The sequence below is a fragment of the Theobroma cacao genome, chromosome 2 (assembly GCF_053813885.1).
Source record: "Theobroma cacao isolate CCN51 chromosome 2, ASM5381388v1, whole genome shotgun sequence".
Lineage (NCBI taxonomy): Eukaryota > Viridiplantae > Streptophyta > Magnoliopsida > Malvales > Malvaceae > Theobroma > Theobroma cacao.
In genome coordinates this window covers 38,473,892-38,495,923 of record NC_142640.1, presented here as the reverse complement: position 1 = coordinate 38,495,923, position 22,032 = coordinate 38,473,892, and the positions used below count along the sequence as shown (strand labels likewise).

At 34.9% G+C, this 22,032-nt stretch overlaps 2 long non-coding RNA genes across 2 annotated transcripts in view; both read left to right on the top strand.

Moving 5' to 3' along the window:
- Positions 1-17,608, top strand: part of LOC148764243 (uncharacterized) — a 31,030-nt gene extending 13,422 nt beyond the window's left edge. The window contains exon 3 of the long non-coding RNA XR_016024507.1: positions 17,589-17,608. This is a non-coding gene — a long non-coding RNA (uncharacterized LOC148764243). The remainder of the gene's footprint in view (positions 1-17,588) is intronic.
- On the top strand, positions 10,859-12,715 carry LOC148764244 (uncharacterized). Its single transcript, XR_016024856.1, has 3 exons — positions 10,859-10,954; positions 11,605-11,688; positions 12,524-12,715. It is a non-coding gene; the product is annotated as an uncharacterized LOC148764244 (long non-coding RNA).
- Positions 17,609-22,032: the final 4,424 nt, after the last annotated feature.

Here is a 22,032-nt window from a genome sequence, read left to right as displayed (position 1 = left end):
GAGCCTACTAAATAATCCAACATGAATGATTGGATAATAATCTTTATTCTATATAATAAATTCAAAATAGTTGAATACATTGAATAAAATAAACATATTTTGTGTGCAACATAAGGTTAATAGAAGTAAGGTAAGTTACTCATTAAAAGTGTATAAGATACATTTACCAGTCTAAGAAAAACAAAATGGGACTAAAGAGTTAGAGCCTAAAAGGGGACTCAACAAAAGAATTTAAGATGACATGTTAAAGGAGTTTAACATAGAGAGAATCTTAAGTGTTAAAAGTGATATAGAGTCATGATTGAGCTGTTGTATTAGAATGGCTCCAAAACAAGAGATAATTGCATGATTATATCTTATAATCAGAGACAAACCTTTTGTTTAGGCTACAAAAGAATAGATCTTTAGATCATTGGTTTAATGAACCAATAAATGATTCTAAGTTGTTAAAGTAAAAACAAGAGCCATAATAATGGAATCAAGGTCTTGTTGTTATCTAAATTAGTATTTCGATTATGACAATGAAAATTGTCAAACATATAGATTAACATATTCTCCAATATTGCAATTTGAGTGTCAGTTAAAATCCTACTACGCAAGTATACGTATCGAATATATAGTATATTAGCAAGCAGGGTATCGATCCCGTAGGGAATTGATCTAAAACTTTACTAAGTACTAAAATTAGAACAATTTAATCTTCTCTAAATAATCAAAATTAAATAATTAATTAAAACTAAAATTAAAACCAACAAGAAAAATCAAAATAATAATAACTTTAGAAAATATAAAATCAAACAGGCCTAGGATTACAATATCCCTCACACTTCATCTAAATCTTACCTCTCTTCCTTAACTTATTTCAATGGATTGAATTGCTAACCTAGAGTCCTCAATTATTTATAAGGATCTCCCGACTCGTCCTATAAAAATATCTATTTTAATCAAAACACTATATCCCTATGTGAATTGAAATTAAAATAAACTCATTAAGTTCAGGCTCTAATCTGGCTACATATGGCCTATAGGTATATCCCTATCCTATACGCAAATCAATTAATATGATCATATGCTATCCCAATTTTAGTCTACTCTAAACTCCCTTTCCCAAGTTTGTTTAGGTTCCTAAATCAATTTAATTGGTGGACAAGCAATTAAAAGCATTAAGAACAAATTGGAATAAACAATTCAAATCCCATTGAAAATAAGTAAGACAGAGATTGAAAACTTAGACTACATGTGAGTTCAATTGCAATCCTAGAAAAAGAAATTTAACTACTCATAATCGCAAAATAAAATAACATTGTATAAAATTCAACCATTGAAAGTATCAAGAACGATAAAAGCTAAGGAATAAAACAAAACAATATTTTCCGCCTTGATCTCCAAGTTTCAGCCCCAACTTGTAACTTCTTGAATCTCTCAAAAGTTCTCCACCCTAATGTTGTTAAACATATCCTATTTATACTAATAAACTTAACCTAAAGTTCCTTCAGCTGACCTAGGGTTTAATTGGGCTTAAAAGTGTAATGAAAGGCCCAAAAATCAATTATCAGTCTTTACAAATTTTCATTCCCAGCACAGTACATCCATCCATTTTCCGACGTGATTTTATCTATCTTAAAAGCAGAACTGGGCAAAGTAATCCGCATAAAAGTTGTAGCTCTATCTCTTATCTTTCCAATGGTTTAAGAATCGCATCATTTGAAGTTCTGTAGCTCTAGATATCGCCAAAATACTAAAATATATGCAAGCAGATTCTAGGTCTTTCAACACTTTACTTTTCAAAGTTAAGCCCAAATCACCTTTAATCCTACAAAAAATATAAAAACTAATAGATAATAAACAAATTAAAAGAAATAACATAAAATTAAAATAACTCACTAAAAAGTAACCTAATCATAAAAACAACTAAAAATAATTAAATTATAATTGAAAATTGAGGACTTAGCTAATATTTAATAATAAAATTGAAATAAAATAATTCTATAAAATAGAATTATCATTGAGTTGTCCTAGTAGAGATACAATCGCTAAGGGAAAGAGTTTGATATTGGATACATTAGCAATTAACTCAAGTGCAAGTGGGAAATTGTTGGTATATGCCCTTGAGCTAATTGGATTGGTCAAGGAATATAGATTGTCATTTGATGTGTAAAGCCCGACCTTATAAAATACTATTCATGACATACATGTGATGATAGCATGATTGCATGCTAGGAGAGTCCCGAAAAATTTACAAAAATCGGTATTGTACCTAGAGGTACAACAAAGTTTATTTAATCCTCGAACTAGATCAAATAGGAATTTTAAGGTGAGATTAAGAGTTTCACAGTTCATGGATGACTTAAAATGGTAATTTGGAGTTTGAGGATCAATTTGGAGTCAAATCGGAATTTTCACTAACTAGGGGCAAAATGGTCATTTGCCACCTGGGGACAAAATGGGAATTTTAGAAAAGATTTTTTTGACCCCATTTGACTTATTAGAGTATAATTTGACTTATTGAAGTATGATTTGAGGTTTAGAAGTGAAAAATTTTAATTTCGGTATAATTTGGAGTATAGGGGTAAAATGGTAATTTTGTCACCTCAGGGGCAAAATTGTAATTTTCCACCACCAGGATATTTTTTCCAGCACATGGTCTTCCTTGTCTTCATCTTTGACCCTTGACTAAACATGTGGTGGAGATAAAATGTTTAAATTTTTAAAATTTTAAAAACGGGCCAATGACATGATGCCATGTGTCATGCCTTTATTAATTTATTATTTTCCTTTTTAAAAGGCACAAAATCAGCCCATCTTCCACCCCATGGCCGGCCAAACCAGCAAGAAGAGAGAGAAAACAAAAACAAAACCCTAGAGAGAGATAATCAAAGAAAAAGTGTGAATTTTCAAGGAAATTAAGTGAAAAAGGTGAGTTTTTTCTATTAAGCTTGAGTTTTCTTATTCCCAAGCATTTCTCTTTATTTTCCATGATTAAATTACATGTTTTCATGATGAATTCAATTCTGAAAAAAAATGGGTTAGGAGAGAGAAAGTTGTTGGATTTATTTGATTTTAATTTATGTTAGTGTTTTTAGTTAGTTTAGCATATTTAGAAACAAAACAGCAAGAAAAGAATTTATTTTCTCCCCCAACCATTAATGGCTGAATTTACCATGTAGTGAGTGAGGATGAGTTTGATTTTATTCTAGGAGAATTGGTTAAGGAATGATGAATTATGAGCCTAGAAAAATAATGAGAATTTTCGGAGCAAAAATATTAATTTTTACCCACTAGGGGTATTTTCGTAATTTATTGTTGGGACTGATAATTTGCACCACACTGAGGGACATTAAGTTAATTTGGGTGCAATTGAGGTATAGAAACTGAAAAGAATTAAATTGGAGTTTAAACGGACCCGTTAGGAATTTAATCGGGTGATAAGACGAATTAGGCCAATACCGGGTTTAAATAGTTACCAGTGCATTTTTGCATTCCATATCATGCATTGGTAATCTAAATTAGTTTAATTTTGATTTAGTACCAACTTGGTGAAACTCTCGATTTTGTATTGTGTCAAGGTGGTGAGTCCTCCGATAAAGGCAAGGAAATTGCATCCGAGGACCAATAGACAGAGTGCTTCGAAAGTCTGCATTCTAGACATTGTGAGTAAACTTACTGTCATTTTAATTATCTAGGGTGGTTTTTAAATGCTTTCATGAATTCTATGGAAAAAGGAATTTAAAAAGATAAATTTTCATGTTTTATGAATAAATGAGTTTCAATGAAATTAAATTATAAATTGTTTTGAAATTAATAGTGATTTTGAAAAATAGAGTACACGGAGACTGTTAATTGTGGCAATTTGATTGTTTAAATTAACTGGCTTATGATAAATCGAGCATGATTGCCTAGTTGGCAATTGTATTGAAATGCGAATTGTTTGGTTACCTTGAAAAACTACGAATTACAAAATTGCCATATCATGTTATTGAGTTTTATTATATGGTGGATTATATATTAATTAATCACTGCAGTAGGGGGTTTCTGTGGACCAGCCTTTTAGAGGGGCACGGTAAACCCCATTATATTCTTACCTCGAACGGAGAGGCGCGTAGGGTATCTCCTGGGGTAAAGTTTAGGGTTCACTTCACGCTAAACCACCACGTGAGGGGGAACTCAGCCAACGTCAAGGAACGGCTATGTTTTCAAAACAAAAACATGATTTATGTGAAATGTGAATTTTAATAGCCTTGGCGGTCTCGGTAGGATGCGTCGGCCAAGGTGTCCCCGAGTATGGATTTATGGCACAAGCCTAGATTTTTATGAGATTCATAAGCCTCTTTACGTGTTTTGAACAAAATGTGTTCTAATGCTATAACCCAGTTTATGATGATTTACTTTATTGTCTCCATGTACTCAACTCTAGATGTTTATGATGATGTTTGTTTACTCATTGGGATTTTATAATCTCACCACCCTCCTTTCCACCCATTTCAGGTTCAGTATAGACTGTAGATAGCTGATCTCATCGAGAACTACAGTGGGATCTGCATTTTCCAAACCGTAGGTTCACAGTCCTCTTTACTTTTGTTTATTCGGGGGCACTCTTGTTATTGTAAATTAAATTAAATATTTTGGCTTACTGTATTTAAGTATGTATAAATTTATTTAACTTTTACGTTATAAAAATTATTCACGTATAACTCTATAAATATTGTTTTATAAGAAAATAGAATATTTTACTTAATATTTCTTTTATTTTCTTATTATATTCAAATAACCATAATTTCGTTTTAAATGAAGATTTTAGACTTTTAAACTCATTTTGAATATGAGTTGTGTGTTTTGTACTTGTATATTACGTTTTAGCCAGTTTTAAAATTTTTGAGAAAAATGACCAAAATACCCTTGTGAGATGAAAAATTAATATTTTATTTGTTTAAAGTTGGAAACAGCTTAAAATATTTTAGAACACGATATTTGACAATGGTTGCTCACAAGGGAAAAGAGAAACTGATAGTAAAGCCTTGCGGGGTTTCGGGTTGACATTTCGGGCAATAAGTGTCTACCGGGACAACGCGACGGTTGTCACGGGCTCGAGAGGAGTACCGGGTCGTGACAATTCGATTGGTATCAGAGCTTTTGGTTTTCAAGATCAAAGTTTTTAGTTTTAAAGTTGTTTTAAATATTTACAATATCAGTGTGGCCCCGGATTAAGTTAAGTTAGGTTAGGTTGAATAGAATGCATGCATTTGCATATAGAGCCTAAGGTTACCTAAACTTGCTCGTATTTTTTTTATAGATTATAATGCCTCCTCGACGGGGACGCCCACCTCTCACTAGATCGGTTGGGAGGGGAAGAGGTCGTTCCCAACGTCATCAGCCAGATACAGCAGAGGAGGAATTAGCTGCATCTACCATTCGGGCAACACCTGCTGCTGAGCAGGCCGATAGTCCTCCACATCCTCCATCTCCTCAGCCACCTACTGGTATTCCCGCCATGCCTACTGAGGCAGCACAAGCATTGGCAGCTTTCTTTGCAACAATAGCTGGTCAAGCTCAGACTGGTCAAGTTCCACCTGTAGTGCCTCCAGCTACTCCTTTAGTTCCACCACCAATACAGGATGTATCCATTTCCAAGAAGCTGAAGGAGGCTAGGCAATTGGGTTCTGTATCTTTCACTGGTGAGTTGGATGCCACTGTGGCAAAGGACTGGATTAATCAGGTGTCCGAGACTCTTTCTGATATGGGATTAGATGATGACATGAAGCTGATGGTGGCTACGAGATTATTAGAAAAGAGAGCTCGTACTTGGTGGAATTCGGTGAAGTCCCGTTCCGCTACTCCTCAGACATGGTCCGATTTTCTCAAGGAATTCGATGGTCAGTATTTCACTTATCTCCATCAAAAAGAAAAGAAGAGAGAATTTCTGAGTTTGAAACAGGGAAATCTAACTGTAGAGGAGTACGAGACTCGTTTTAACGAGTTGATGTTATATGTGCCGGATCTGGTGAAATCTGAGCAGGATCAGGCCAGCTATTTCGAGGAAGGGCTCCGTAATGAGATTAGAGAGTGAATGACAGTGATTGGTAGGGAGCCACATAAGGAGGTGGTACAAATGGCTTTACGGGCTGAGAAGCTCGCGACTGAGAATAGAAGGATTCGGACTGAGTTTGCAAAAAGGAGGAATCCTGGTATGTCTTCTAGTCAGCCAGTAAAAAGAGGCAAGGACTCAGCGACTTCAGGGAGCACTACTTCTGTTTCCGTGACATCTCCTCGACCTCCATTTCCACCATCACAACAGAGACCTTCGAGGTTTAGCAGATCTGCTATGACTGGTTCTGGGAAGAGTCTCGGAGGTTCTGACAGATGCAGAAATTGTAGGAATTATCATAGTGGGCTATGTAGAGGGCCAACAAGATGTTTCCAATGTGGACAGACGGGTCACATTAGGAGTAATTGCCCACAGTTAGGACGAGCCACTGTAGCTGCATCATCTCCAACAGCTGGCACAGATATACAGAGGAGAGATTCTTCTGGGTTACCACCGAGACAGGGAGTAGCCATACGGTCTGGTGTGGAGAGTAATACCCCGTCACATTCGCCTTCGAGACCACAGACTTGTACCGCGACAAGAGTTTTTGCTGTGACAGAAGATGAGGCACGAGTCCGACCTGGAGCAGTGACAGGTACTATGTCTTTATTTGATAAAGATGCTTATGTTTTGATAGATTCTGGCTCAGATAGATCTTATGTGAGTACGACATTTGCATCAATTACTGATAGAAACCTGTCACCATTAGAGGAAGAAATTGTAGTGCATACCCCTCTAGGAGAACAGTTGATTAGAAATACTTGTTATAGAGACTGTGGGGTAAGGGTAGGTGAGGAAGAATTTAGGGGTGACTTAATTCCTCTAGAGATCTTGGATTTTGATTTAATATTAGGTATGGACTGGTTAACTACACATCGGGCGAACTTGGATTGTTTCCGAAAAGAAGTTGTTCTTCGGAATTCGGAGGGAGCAGAGATTGTGTTTGTAGGAGAACGTCGAGTATTACCATCTTGTGTAATCTCGGCCATCAAAGCTTCAAAATTAGTGCAAAAAGGGTATCCGACTTATTTGGCATACGTGATCGATACTTCAAAGGGGGAACCTAAGTTAGAGGATGTCCCAATAGTAAGTGAGTTTCCTGATGTATTTCCTGATGATTTACCGGGAATACCTCCTAATCGAGAGCTTGAGTTCCCTATTGATTTACTTCCGGGTACCGCACCTATTTCTATTCCTCCATATAGAATGGCTCCAGCAGAGTTGAAGGAACTGAAAGCCCAGTTGCAAGATTTGGTGGATAAAGGTTTCATTCGCCCTAGCATTTCTCCTTGGGGAGCACCAGTCCTATTTGTAAAGAAGAAAGATGGCACTCTTCGATTGTGTATTGATTACCGTCAGCTGAATCGAGTGACCATCAAGAATAAATACCCTTTACCCCGGATAGATGATCTTTTTGATCAATTACGAGGTGCTATGGTATTCTCTAAGATTGATTTGAGATCTGGGTACTATCAGTTGAGGATTAAGGAGCAGGATGTACCTAAGACTGCCTTCAGGACGCGTTATGGGCATTATGAGTTTCTGGTGATGCCGTTTGGTTTGACTAATGCCCCGGCAGTTTTTATGGATCTTATGAACAGGGTGTTCCATCCATACTTGGATAAGTTTGTGATAGTATTCATCGATGACATCCTGGTTTATTCGAAGAATGATGATGAACATGCTGCCCATTTGCGCATTGTGTTGCAAACTTTGCGCGAGAGACAACTCTATGCCAAGTTCTCTAAATGTGAATTCTGGTTGAAGGAAGTGGTTTTCTTGGGACATGTGGTGTCCGGAGCTGGAACTTATGTCGATCCCAAGAAGATTGAGGCAATCTTGCAATGGGAGCAACCGAGAATGGTAACTGAGATTCGTAGTTTCCTTGGCTTAGCCGGTTATTACCGAAGATTTGTTCAGGGATTTTCTTTGATAGCAGCTCCTCTGACTCGTTTGACTCGTAAAGAAGTTAAGTATGAGTGGGATGATGTTTGTGAGAATCGATTTCAGGAGCTAAAGAACCGGTTAACCTCCACTCTCGTTTTAACACTTCCTGTTAGTGGAAAAGAATTTGTGGTATACAGCGATGCATCTAAGTTGGGATTAGGGTGTGTGTTGATGCAGGATGAGAAAGTAATAGCTTATGCTTCCCGACAGTTGAAGAAGCACGAGACGAATTACCCTACTCATGACTTGGAGTTAGCAGCAGTAGTATTCGCATTGAAGATTTGGAGACATTATTTATATGGTGAGCGTTGTCGGATTTTTTATGATCATAAAAGTTTGAAGTATTTGCTCACCCAGAAAGAGCTTAACTTGAGACAGAGACAATGGTTGGAGTTGATTAAGGATTATGACTTAGTGATTGATTATCATCCGAGAAAAGCAAATGTTGTAGCGGATGCTTTAAGTCGTAAATCCTCATCGTCGTTAGCAACACTTCGGAGTTCTTATTTTTCGATGTTACTTGAGATGAAATCTCTAGGGATCCAGTTGAATAATGGTGAGGATGGAACCCTACTTGCTAGTTTCGTCGTGAGACCTTCATTGTTGAATCAGATCAGAGAATTGCAGAAATCTGATGATTGGTTGAAACAGGAAGTTCAAAAGCTGCAAGATGGAAAAGCTAGTGAGTTTAGACTCAGCGATGATGGTACTTTGATGCTTAGAGACCGAATTTGTGTCCCTAAGGATGATCAGTTGAGACGAGCTATTTTGGAGGAAGCTCATTATTCCGCCTACGCTTTACATCCCGGAAGCACCAAGATGTATCGGACTATTAAAGAAAGTTATTGGTGGCCGGGTATGGAACGAGACATAGCAGAGTTTGTAGCGAAATGTCTCACATGCCAACAGATCAAGGCAGAGCATCAAAAACCGTCAGGTACTCTTCAACCTTTATCGATTCCTGAATGGAAGTGGGAGCATGTGACTATGGACTTTGTATTGGGTTTGCCGCGGACACAAAGTGGGAAGGATGCTATTTGGGTGATTGTGGATAGATTGACTAAGTCCGCCCATTTCTTGGCTATCCATAGCACGTATTCTATTGAGAGGCTGGCAAGACTTTATATAGATGAGATTGTGAGATTACACGGAGTCCCAGTTTCTATTGTGTCAGATCGAGACCTTCGATTTACTTCTCGATTTTGGTCGAAATTTCAAGAAGCTCTTGGAACTAAATTGAGATTTAGTACTGCCTTTCATCCACAGACAGATGGTCAATCTGAGAGAACTATTCAGACCTTGGAGGATATGTTACGGGCTTGTGTCATTGACTTTATCGGGAGTTGGGACAGACACTTGCCATTGGTGGAGTTTGCTTATAATAACAGTTTTCAGTCTAGTATTGGGATGGCACCATACGAGGCTTTGTATGGAAGGAAATGTCGAACTCCGCTCTGTTGGGATGAAGTAGGTGAGAGGAAATTGGTGAATGTGGAATTGATTGATTTGACAAACGATAAGGTCAAAGTTATCCGAGAGCGATTAAAGACAGCTCAAGATAGGCAGAAGAATTATTCGGATAAACGAAGGAAAGATTTGGAGTTTGAAGTTGACGACAAAGTTTTTCTTAAGGTTTCTCCTTGGAAAGGTAATAATTTGAAATTTTCAAGTATTAAATCTTATTTGATTATACTATTGTGATAATTTGTGGTATTTATTGGATGATGAAAGGTGTGATTCGATTCGCGAAGAGGGGAAAGCTCAATCCAAGATACATTGGACCTTTTCATATCATTGAAAGGATTGGGCCAGTGGCTTACAGACTTGAATTACCCCCAGAGTTAGATCGAATTCATAATGCCTTCCATGTCTCGATGTTGAAAAAGTATGTTCCCGATCCCTCTCACATTTTAGAGACACCTCCCATTGAGTTGCATGAGGATTTGAAGTTCGAGGTGCAGCCTATACGTATTCTAGATCGAAAGGATCGAGTGCTAAGGAACAAGAGCATTCCAATGGTGAAAGTATTGTGGAAGAATGCTCGAATGGAGGAGATGACGTGGGAAGTCGAGAGCCAGATGAGAAACCAATATCCACATCTTTTATTCGAATCAGGTAAGTGAAATTTTGAGGTCAAAATTTTATTTTAAGGGAGGTAGTGCTGTAAAGCCCGACCTTATAAAATACTATTCATGACATACATGTGATGATAGCATGATTGCATGCTAGGAGAGTCCCGAAAAATTTACAAAAGTCGGTATTGTACCTAGAGGTACAACAAAGTTTATTTAATCCTCGAACTAGATCAAATAGGAATTTTAAGGTGAGATTAAGAGTTTCACAGTTCATGGATGACTTAAAATGGTAATTTGGAGTTTGAGGATCAATTTGGAGTCAAATCGGAATTTTCACTAACTAGGGGCAAAATGGTCATTTGCCACCTGGGGACAAAATGGGAATTTTAGAAAAGATTTTTTTGACCCCATTTGACTTATTAGAGTATAATTTGACTTATTGAAGTATGATTTGAGGTTTAGAAGTGAAAAATTTTAATTTCGGTATAATTTGGAGTATAGGGGTAAAATGGTAATTTTGTCACCTCAGGGGCAAAATTGTAATTTTCCACCACCAGGATATTTTTTCCAGCACATGGTCTTCCTTGTCTTCATCTTTGACCCTTGACTAAACATGTGGTGGAGATAAAATGTTTAAATTTTTAAAATTTTAAAAACGGGCCAATGACATGATGCCATGTGTCATGCCTTTATTAATTTATTATTTTCCTTTTTAAAAGGCACAAAATCAGCCCATCTTCCACCCCATGGCCGGCCAAACCAGCAAGAAGAGAGAGAAAACAAAAACAAAACCCTAGAGAGAGAAAATAAAAAAAAAAGTGTGAATTTTCAAGGAAATTAAGTGAAAAAGGTGAGTTTTTTCTATTAAGCTTGAGTTTTCTTATTCCCAAGCATTTCTCTTTATTTTTCATGATTAAATTACATGTTTTCATGATGAATTCAATTCTGAAAAAAAAAGGGTTAGGAGAGAGAAAGTTGTTGGATTTATTTGATTTTAATTTATGTTAGTGTTTTTAGTTAGTTTAGCATATTTAGAAACAAAACAACAAGAAAAGAATTTATTTTCTCCCCCAACCATTAATGGCTGAATTTACCATGTAGTGAGTGAGGATGAGTTTGATTTTATTCTAGGAGAATTGGTTAAGGAATGATGAATTATGAGCCTAGAAAAATAATGAGAATTTTCGGAGCAAAAATATTAATTTTTACCCACTAGGGGTATTTTCGTAATTTATTGTTAGGACTGATAATTTGCACCACACTGAGGGACATTAAGTTAATTTGGGTGCAATTGAGGTATAGAAACTGAAAAGAATTAAATTGGAGTTTAAACGGACCCGTTAGGAATTTAATCGGGTGATAAGACGAATTAGGCCAATACCGGGTTTAAATAGTTACCAGTGCATTTTTGCATTCCATATCATGCATTGGTAATCTAAATTAGTTTAATTTTGATTTAGTACCAACTTGGTGAAACTCTCGATTTTGTATTGTGTCAAGGTGGTGAGTCCTCCGATAAAGGCAAGGAAATTGCATCCGAGGACCAATAGACAGAGTGCTTCGAAAGTCTGCATTCTAGACATTGTGAGTAAACTTACTGTCATTTTAATTATCTAGGGTGGTTTTTAAATGCTTTCATGAATTCTATGGAAAAAGGAATTTAAAAAGATAAATTTTCATGTTTTATGAATAAATGAGTTTCAATGAAATTAAATTATAAATTGTTTTGAAATTAATAGTGATTTTGAAAAATAGAGTACACGGAGACTGTTAATTGTGGCAATTTGATTGTTTAAATTAACTGGCTTATGATAAATCGAGCATGATTGCCTAGTTGGCAATTGTATTGAAATGCGAATTGTTTGGTTACCTTGAAAAACTACGAATTACAAAATTGCCATATCATGTTATTGAGTTTTATTATATGGTGGATTATATATTAATTAATCACTGCAGTAGGGGGTTTCTATGGACTAGCCTTTTAGAGGGGCACGGTAAACCCCATTATATTCTTACCTCGAACGGAGAGGCGCGTAGGGTATCTCCTGGGGTAAAGTTTAGGGTTCACTTCACGCTAAACCACCACGTGAGGGGGAACTCAGCCAACGTCAAGGAACGGCTATGTTTTCAAAACAAAAACATGATTTATGTGAAATGTGAATTTTAATAGCCTTGGCGATCTCGGTAGGATGCGTCGGCCAAGGTGTCCCCGAGTATGGATTTATGGCACAAGCCTAGATTTTTATGAGATTCATAAGCCTCTTTACGTGTTTTGAACAAAATGTGTTCTAATGCTATAACCCAGTTTATGATGATTTACTTTATTGTCTCCATGTACTCAACTCTAGATGTTTATGATGATGTTTGTTTACTCATTGGGATTTTATAATCTCACCACCCTCCTTTCCACCCATTTCAGGTTCAGTATAGACTGTAGATAGCTGATCTCATCGAGAACTACAGTGGGATCTGCATTTTCCAAACCGTAGGTTCACAGTCCTCTTTACTTTTGTTTATTCGGGGGCACTCTTGTTATTGTAAATTAAATTAAATATTTTGGCTTACTGTATTTAAGTATGTATAAATTTATTTAACTTTTACGTTATAAAAATTATTCACGTATAACTCTATAAATATTGTTTTATAAGAAAATAGAATATTTTACTTAATATTTCTTTTATTTTCTTATTATATTCAAATAACCATAATTTCGTTTTAAATGAAGATTTTAGACTTTTAAACTCATTTTGAATATGAGTTGTGTGTTTTGTACTTGTATATTACGTTTTAGCCAGTTTTAAAATTTTTGAGAAAAATGACCAAAATACCCTTGTGAGATGAAAAATTAATATTTTATTTGTTTAAAGTTGGAAACAGCTTAAAATATTTTAGAACACGATATTTGATAATGGTTGCTCACAAGGGAAAAGAGAAACTGATAGTAAAGCCTTGCGGGGTTTCGGGTTGACATTCCGGGCAATAAGTGTCTACCGGGACACCGCGGCGGTTGTCACGGGCTCGAAGGGAGTACCGGGTCGTGACATGATGCATACTTAATTGCATAACTATATGTGATAGAGGTTTTCCTTCATGTTAGTGCAATAGTAAGGAGTTATTAAGTACTAATTTGATGAAGCCCATGGAACATAAAAACCTTGCAAGAGAATTGTAAAGTTGTTACAATTATGAGATCACTATGCATCAAAGCCATGTTCCTAAAATTGCTCTTGGTCATTGTATTGTCAAGACAGGGCATTGATAATGCTCAAAGATTGGTATATGTTAAGCCTTTTGACTTGGAAAATAAGCAATCGATCTCATAGGTTGAAGTATATGGGATACTTAAGGATAGCATGTAGGTGCTTGTTAAAGAACAAGTTCACTGAACATGATTTGCTATGAGAATTCCATGTGGTATTTCACTCAAGTGTTTATGGATTATGTTCTCATGTGATAGCTATGCAATCAGTCCTTGGACTTAAGACACTAGGTCATCTTGTATGGGAATGACATACTTTCATTTTAACCCCACGGGTCTGGAAGAGACCAGATGCTTAGACAGAGTGTTTTTGGGTATGCCATGAAGCATGCAAAGGTGAATGAACGGTCAAAAGAGGATTCATCACCCCAAGTGATATGAGGGGATGTTTCTCACTTGTTCTCAATTCTTGATTAACTTGTATAAAATCTTTGGCCAAAGCATGATGAATTTGAGGAAAGTTAGTTTCCTAAATTCATAAGGTTAGTCATGAATCATGAGAACTAATATGGAATGTTATAAGTAGACACTAAGCCATGCTTTATGATATATCCCGGATATTTGATGAAAGAAATGTATTGCAATGAGAGGCTTATCACTGAAGGGCTTTGTCACGACCCGAAACTTCCATCAAGCCCATGACAACCGCCACGACGTCCCGATAAGCACTTATTACCCGGAATGCCGATCGGAACCCCGTAAGGCTTAGCATCACCTTCCCCATCTCCCTGGTGAGCGACAATTATTAAATCTCGCATTTCAAGAAATCATAAGTCGTTTCCAAATCAAAATAATATCATATTATTTTCTGGCTCACAAGGGCATTTTCGTCATTTTTCTTCAAAAATACAGAAATCGCCAAAAACATGGTGTAAAAGCTAAATATGTTCATACATACTTTAAATCAGATAGCTAAAGTATAAAATTACTTTTACAGTGACATGTGGGTCCTCAACTAACCAAGAAAGTGTAGGCCTACGAACCCTTACTTTTTAGGATGCAACTTCGAGATTAATTCTCATCTTAATAAACTATCAACAAACTGTCCTGAGCCTGAAAAAAATGGATAGGAAGAGGGGTGAGATTACATAATCCCAATGAGTAAATAATTACCATCAAAGCATCTAAAGCCGAGTAGATGGAGACAATATAAAAACGTTATATCTCAATAATAGTCATAATGCAAAATTCGTTTCAATCTATACCAAACAATTTCTTTTCATCAAAATTTCCCCGGCTTATGAGTTTCTTAAACTTGGCCCCTGCCAAATCATTCTCACGGGTACCTTCGTCAAGGTATCCCATTGAGACCGCCAAGGTTGTTAAATATCTCATACCCATAAACATGTTTTCGCATCTGACACACAGCCGTTCCTTAGCGTTGGCTAAGTCTCACTCTCACGTGGTCGCTCGAACGTGAGGTGCACTCAAATCTTACCTCAGGAGATACTTCATCCAACATCTCTCCTAGGAGGTAAATATATAATTGGGTTACCGTGCCCCTCTCATAGACAGTCCATGGAAACTCCCACCACTGCAGTGACCGTTTAATATACCACCAGACCCATAAAATTTTCAGTAGCATAATATGGCGAATAAAATTTAATCTAGTCTACCGAGACCAATCCAAAACTATTCATATATTTCATGCCAACCCCAAAACTTTAGCCATCATGCTACCACAGTGTCATAAGCCACAATTTCAATAACATATAAAATCATAAATTCAACACAATCTCCATATATTCAATTTTCCCAAAACAATATTTCATTTCGAAACCAGTATAAATATCATTTTTATAAAAAAAAAAATTTAATTGGAAAACATAATATTTTATAATTTAAACTCACCATTCAATAAAAGCATCAAACAAGTATAATTACTCTAGATATTTAAGACGATAAATTGTCCACTCACAATTTAGGAGTCGATGTACTCCTAATCCCAGTCTTCAAGCACAATCTCTGTACTTTTACTAGTGTAATTTGCTTACCACCTATCCACAATGTACAATACATAATTCACCACATTAATACTTGACCATTATAAAATCAATTCAGGCTCGGTGTATATGCATGATATGATATGCAACTTATCCAACTACCGCTTAAATGCGGTGCTGACCTAATTCGGCCTATTACTCGATTAAATGACAATTGTGTCCGATTTGGCTCCAAATTGCTCCATTTCATTTCTAGTACCTCAATTCACCAAACATTATTCAAATAACACCATTTTCAGCGTCAAAACTCTCCCATTTCTTCATGGAAAAATTTGGCCATTACAGTGCACTAGCACCGTGATTTTTTCTACTTAATTTTCTCACCATTATTTATCATCTTCTAAGCCATTTCTCTTGAAATAATAACAATCCATCACCCACACACATCAAGGAAGATTCGGCCAATGAAGATTCATGGGGAAAATGGATTCTTTTCTTGTTGTTTTGCTTCTAAATATGCTAAACTAACTAAAAACACTAACATATCTTAAAATCAAATCAATCCAACATCTTTCTCTCTCCTTACCCATTTTGACCAGCCATGAATTCATCATGAAAACATGTAATTTAAGCACGGAAAATAAGGAGAAATTTTTAAGGAAAATATATTTCAAGCTTAAGTTGAAAAATCCTACCTTTTTCACTTGTTTTCCTTGATTTTCCACATTTTTTCTCTTGAAATTCTTTACCTAGGGTTTGTTTTTCCTTTCTTTCCCTCTCTTCCTTGCTTGGCCGAATATTTGGAGAGATAATGGGCTGATTTATGCTGATTTTTAAGTTAAATAATAAAATATCCTAAGCTTGACACATGGCATGTTTCCATTGGTCCATTTTTAAAACTTTAAAAATTTTAAACCTTTTATCTCCACCACATGATTAGTCAAAGGTGAAAAAGAGAATAAGGGAAGACCATGTGCTGGACAAATGTCCTAGTGGTGGAAAATTACTGTTTTGCCCCTAAGGTGGCAAAATTACCATTTTACCCTTATACTCCAAATTATACCAAAAATTAAAAATTTTCACTTCTAAATCTCAAATCAAACTTCAATAAGTCAAATGGGGCCAAAAAATCTTTTCCAAAATTTTCATTTTATCCTCAGGTGGCAAATGACCATTTTGCCCTTAGATAGTGAAAATTTTGGTTTGACTCCAAATTGATCCTCAAACTCCGAATCACCATTCTAAGTCATTTTGGGACTTTAAATTTTCAATTTCACCATAAAATCTCTATTTGATCTAATTCAAGGCTTAAATCAACTTTATTGTACCTCTAGGTATAATACCGACTTTTGTCGATTTTTCGGGGTTCTCCTAGTATGTAAACATTCAGTCAATCACATGCATGTCATGACAAGTATTTTATAGAGTCAGTCTTGACATCTTCTCTTCCACTTGGATAAATCATATGATCCTTTTTCATGACTGATTTCGACATCCGACTAAATATTAATATTTTAATATTATTTTATTAATAAAATATTATTTTATTCTAAAAATTTTATCTTGTCTCGTTGGTTCCCAAAAGTCCTTATTATGCCTCAATTCACATCCGATAAGCTTTATTTGTCACCATATCAAAGTATGGGGCATTTCAGGCTTTGTCATTCTTTAATTAACTCTCAAATATTTTGGTGGTCATGATGTATTGCTAGATGCCGCTTATGATCTATAAATATAAATCAATTATCAAATTGATATTTGATTAAGATTTGTATTTATTACCAACATGTTAGAAGCATAATGGGTCACACACATTAAGTGACATGATTGAGATTAAATAAAGATAATCAATTAAGTTGGACTTAGTTGGAATAGACCAAAATAAGTGAAAAATCAATTAAGTTCACAAGGACTTAATTGAATTAAAATACAACTGTTGTACATAGGGTTACAACTTAGTTTGACTATATAAATATGTTATGTTAGCAAACTAAAACTCCAAGCCTCTAGCCGCTTTTTAGCTGTTTCATAGAATAAGAAAAGAAAAATAGTTTTCTTTGTCTGACAAAAATAAGATTTAGCAAGAATTTTTTGTCTTTTTGTTTTAGAAAAAAACTTGCTAGCACAAGTAAAATCCTACATTTGATAAGGTCTTATTCAATCATTGTGTTGATTACTATTCGAGGCCAAACACTTGGATGGCTGAAGATTTGACAAATCCTAAAGGTGAAGAAGCAAAGATTTTGGTTGCAGGATTTTAGATCATCTTATTCTTTTTTCAGGATTTCTTGCTTCATCACAAGCATTTTTTATATAATGGGCTCTTGATTACGATATCTTGAGCAAGGTATGTAACTTTTAAATCTATGAATGTTCATAATTAATTTGAAAATTACATGAAAAACACAAACTTGATCTAGTAGAATTTGACCATTTCTCTAATTAAATGCTAGTTTATTATTTCACTGCGTTATATTTTTAATTTCTTGATTATTTTCATGTTTGGGCATGAGGTCAAATCCCAGCAATATGTAGCTAGCATTAGAGCATGAGCTTAATGAATCTTTCTTCAATTTAATTTGCATAGACATATAGTGAGTTAATTGAGAAAGATATTTTTATGAAAAACTCGACAGAGACTTATAAATAATTTAGGATTCTAGGTTAGCCACTTAATCCTCTAAACTAAGTTAAGAGAAAGAGACAATAATCAGATGAAGTATTAAGTAACATCATAATCTTAGGTCTAAAAGTCAATCAGATTTAATAAAATATTTTTGTTGGTTAGTTTAGATTAGTTTTAGTTTTTAGTTTGTTAAAATTAATTTTTCTTTTTAATTTAATTTTTAATTGTTTGGATAAGATTAGGGTGTGATAATTTTAGTAGTTAGCAATTAGGAATTAATTCAATTTTTTGTGAGAACGAATTCTACTTTTTACTATATTACTTGTTAATGATACATGCACTTGTGTGAGAAATCAATAACATAAAGCGATAAGAATTAACGTAAAACCTTATAAAAGTGAAATAAGCATTTTCAAAATATTGGCGTAAATATGTTAGATTTAACGCAACAAGTGAATTACATTACGACCCGGTACTCCCTTCGAGCCCGTAACATCTGCCGCGATGTCTTAATAGACATTCATTACCCGAAATGTCAACCGAAACCTCACAAGGCTCTCGCATCAGTTTTACATCTCCCCTGTGAGCAATAGTTACTAAATATCATGTTTTAAGGGAATACAAACTATTTTTAAATCAAAACAAACAAAAAAATAATTTCTACCACATAAGGGTATTTTGGTCATTTTTACTTAAAAATTTTGAAACTTGGTAAAAATACAGCATACGATCGAAAAATATACATTTCTTATCTAAAAATAATTTTAGTAATCTAAATCATCCATTTAAAATGAAATTATGGCTAATCAAACTAAATAAAAATATTAAATAAAATATTCTATTTTCTTAAAAAACAATATTTATAGAACTCTGCGTAAATAATTTTTGTAGCGTAAAAGCAAAATAAATTCATACATACAGTGGCACACACAGCCAGGTATACAAAATACTCTACAATGACATGTGAGTCCCGATATAACTGAAAATATGCAAGACTGTAGACCTTCGATTTCTAAGGATGCAGATCCAAAAGCAATCCTCGACAAAATCGGCTGTCTACAGACTATCCTTAGCCTGAAATGGGTGAAAAGAAGGGGTGAGTTTTTATAAACCCAGTGAGTAAGCAAAAGTTCATCTATAACATCTAAAGCCGAGTAAATGGAGATAATTAAATCGTCCAATCATAATATAATTCATAACATTCCAAAACTCATTTCAATTCATATAAAGCAATTACATTTCATCAAAATAATCATCAAGGCTTATGATTCTCTTAAAAACTTGGCTTGTGCCAAAACTCATACTCGGGGACACCTTGGCCCAAGCATCCAACCGAGTCCGCCAAGGCTGTTAAAACGATATATACACATAAAACATGTTTTTACGTTTAAAAATGTAGTCGTTCCTTGGCGTTGACTGAGTTTCACCCTCATGTGGTGGTTCGACGTGAAGTGAACTCTAAATATACCTTAAGAGATACCCTCTGCGCCTCTCATACTCAGGTAAAATATAACGGGGTTTACCGTGCCCTTCTAATAAGTTAGTCCATAGAAACCTGCCCACTACAGTAAGCTAATCAAATAACCCACCAAATCAATAAACATTTCGACAACATGACATGGCTAATATAATATTACCCAGCCTGTGTCACAGCAAAACAAAACAGTTTATATATTCCACACAAAACACAAATCCAGCCATTCATGCCATCACATTGTCATAAGCCACCAATTCAAACCATATATCAAAACACGAGTATATAGTCTCCACCTACTCAATTTCCAAAACCAGTATTCAATTTCAAAACAAGTTATAAAACTCATTTTATTTAACCAATAATTCAATTTTAAAACATAATAATTTACCATTTAAACTCATTATTCTTTAAAACATAAAAATGAGTAGAAACAACTTTAGATAGTTAAGATGAAAGTCTATTACTCACAATAGTGGGACTTTGGAGTACTCCTATTCTTGGTCCTCGGATACAATATCTTTACCCTTATCAGAGGGCTCACCACCTATACATAATACATGACACGTAATTCAATATATTTGTGCCAAGCTATTATAAAATTATTTCAGGCTTTATATGAATGCATGAAATTGAATGAGAATTGTCTGAATAATCACTTAAAGATGGTGTTCTACGTGGGTTCAGTTATGATCGGACTGAATTTGTATTCGACCTAACTCGAACTATACACTGTTAAATCAACCAAAACATCCGATTCAACTCCAAATATATTCATTACACTTCCAATACTCCAATTACACCCAAAGTACCTCAATGAACTTGATTTTCTCATTGTTGTTCAAATCGTTTACTAAAGGAACCATACGTTTCCATAACCGTTTTCAATATCCGGCACCACAATTCATTAAATATGAGTTAAATAACATGAGATATAACAAGATTCATCATCAATATGTCCTTTAGTAAATTCGGCCAAGGAGGGTTTGATGAAGAACATGTGGTTTTTATGCTTGTTTTTCACACTGAGTATCACAAAACAACTAAAAACGCATATGTAGTATGAAATCTAACAAAACCCGTGATCAAAACCTCTCCCCCTAGGTTCGGCCAGCATACTTTCCTTCATGAAATCTTGAGTTTCAACTATGAAAAATGAAAAAGAGAACATGGGAAAGGTAGGTCTTAAGCTAAAATTGAAAAATCTTACCTTTAATTGTTTTGTTCCTTGAAATTCAACAAATTTCTCTTGGATTTTCTTCTATAGGGTTTGTTTTTATTGTAAAGCCCGACCTTATAAAATACTATTCATGACATACCTGTGATGATAGCATGATTGCATGCTAGGAGAGTTCCGAAAAATTTATAAAAGTCGGTATTGTACCTAGAGGTACAACAAAGTTGATTTAATCCTCGAACTAGATCAAATAGGAATTTTAAGGTGAAATTAAGAGTGTCACAGTCGAAGGATGACTCAAAATGGTAATTCGGAGTTTGAGGATCAATTTGGAGTCGAATCGAAATTTTTACTATCTAGGGGCAAAATGGTCATTTGCCACTTGGGGACAAAATGGAAATTTTAGAAAAGATTTTTTTGACCCAATTTGACTTATTGGAGTATAATTTGACTTATTAGAGTATGATTTGAGGTTTAGAAGTTAAAAATTTTAATTTCGGTATAATTTAGAGTAAAAAGGTAAAATGGTAATTTTGCCACCCCAGGGGCAAAATTGTAATTTTCCACCATCAAGACATTTTTTCCAGCACATGGTCTTCCTTTATCTTCATACTTGACCCTTGACTAATCATGTGGTGGAGATAAAATGTTTAAATTTTAAAAATTTTAAAAAGAGACCAATAAGAAAATGCCATGTGTCAAGCTTAGGATATTTTATTATTTAACTAAAAAATCAACATAAATCAGCCCATTACTCTCCAAATATTCGGCCAAGCAAGGAAGAGAGAGAGAGAGAGAGAGGAAGAACAAACCCTAGGTGAGGAATTTCAAGAGAAAAAGTGTGGAAAATCAAGGAAAGCAAGTGAAAAAGGTATGATTTTTCAACTTAAGCGTGAAATCTATTTTCCTTAAGCATTTCTCCTTATTTTCCATGCTTAAATTACATGTTTTTATGATGAATTGTTGGCTGATCAAAATGGGTTAGGAGAGAGAAAGTTGTTAGATTAATTTGATTTTAAGTTATGTTAGTGTTTTTAGTTAGTTTAGCATATTTAGAAACAAAACAACAAGAAAACAATTTATTTTCTCCCACAGCCATTAATGGCCGAATTTACCATGTATGAGTGAGGATGAGTTTGATTTTTATTCTAGGAGAATTTGTTAAGAAATGATGAATTATGAGCCTAGAAAAATAATGGGAATTTTCGGAGCAAAAATACAAATTTTTACCCATTAGGGGTATTTTCGTAATTTGCTATCGAGACTGATAATTTGCACCACACTGAGGGACATTAAGTCAATTTGGGTGCAATTGAGGTATAGAAACTGAAAAAAATTAATTTGGGATTAAATTAGACGTGTTAGTAATTTAATTGGGTGATAAGACGAATTAGGCCAATATCGAGTTTAGATAGTTACCAGTGCATTTTTGCATTCCATATTATGCAT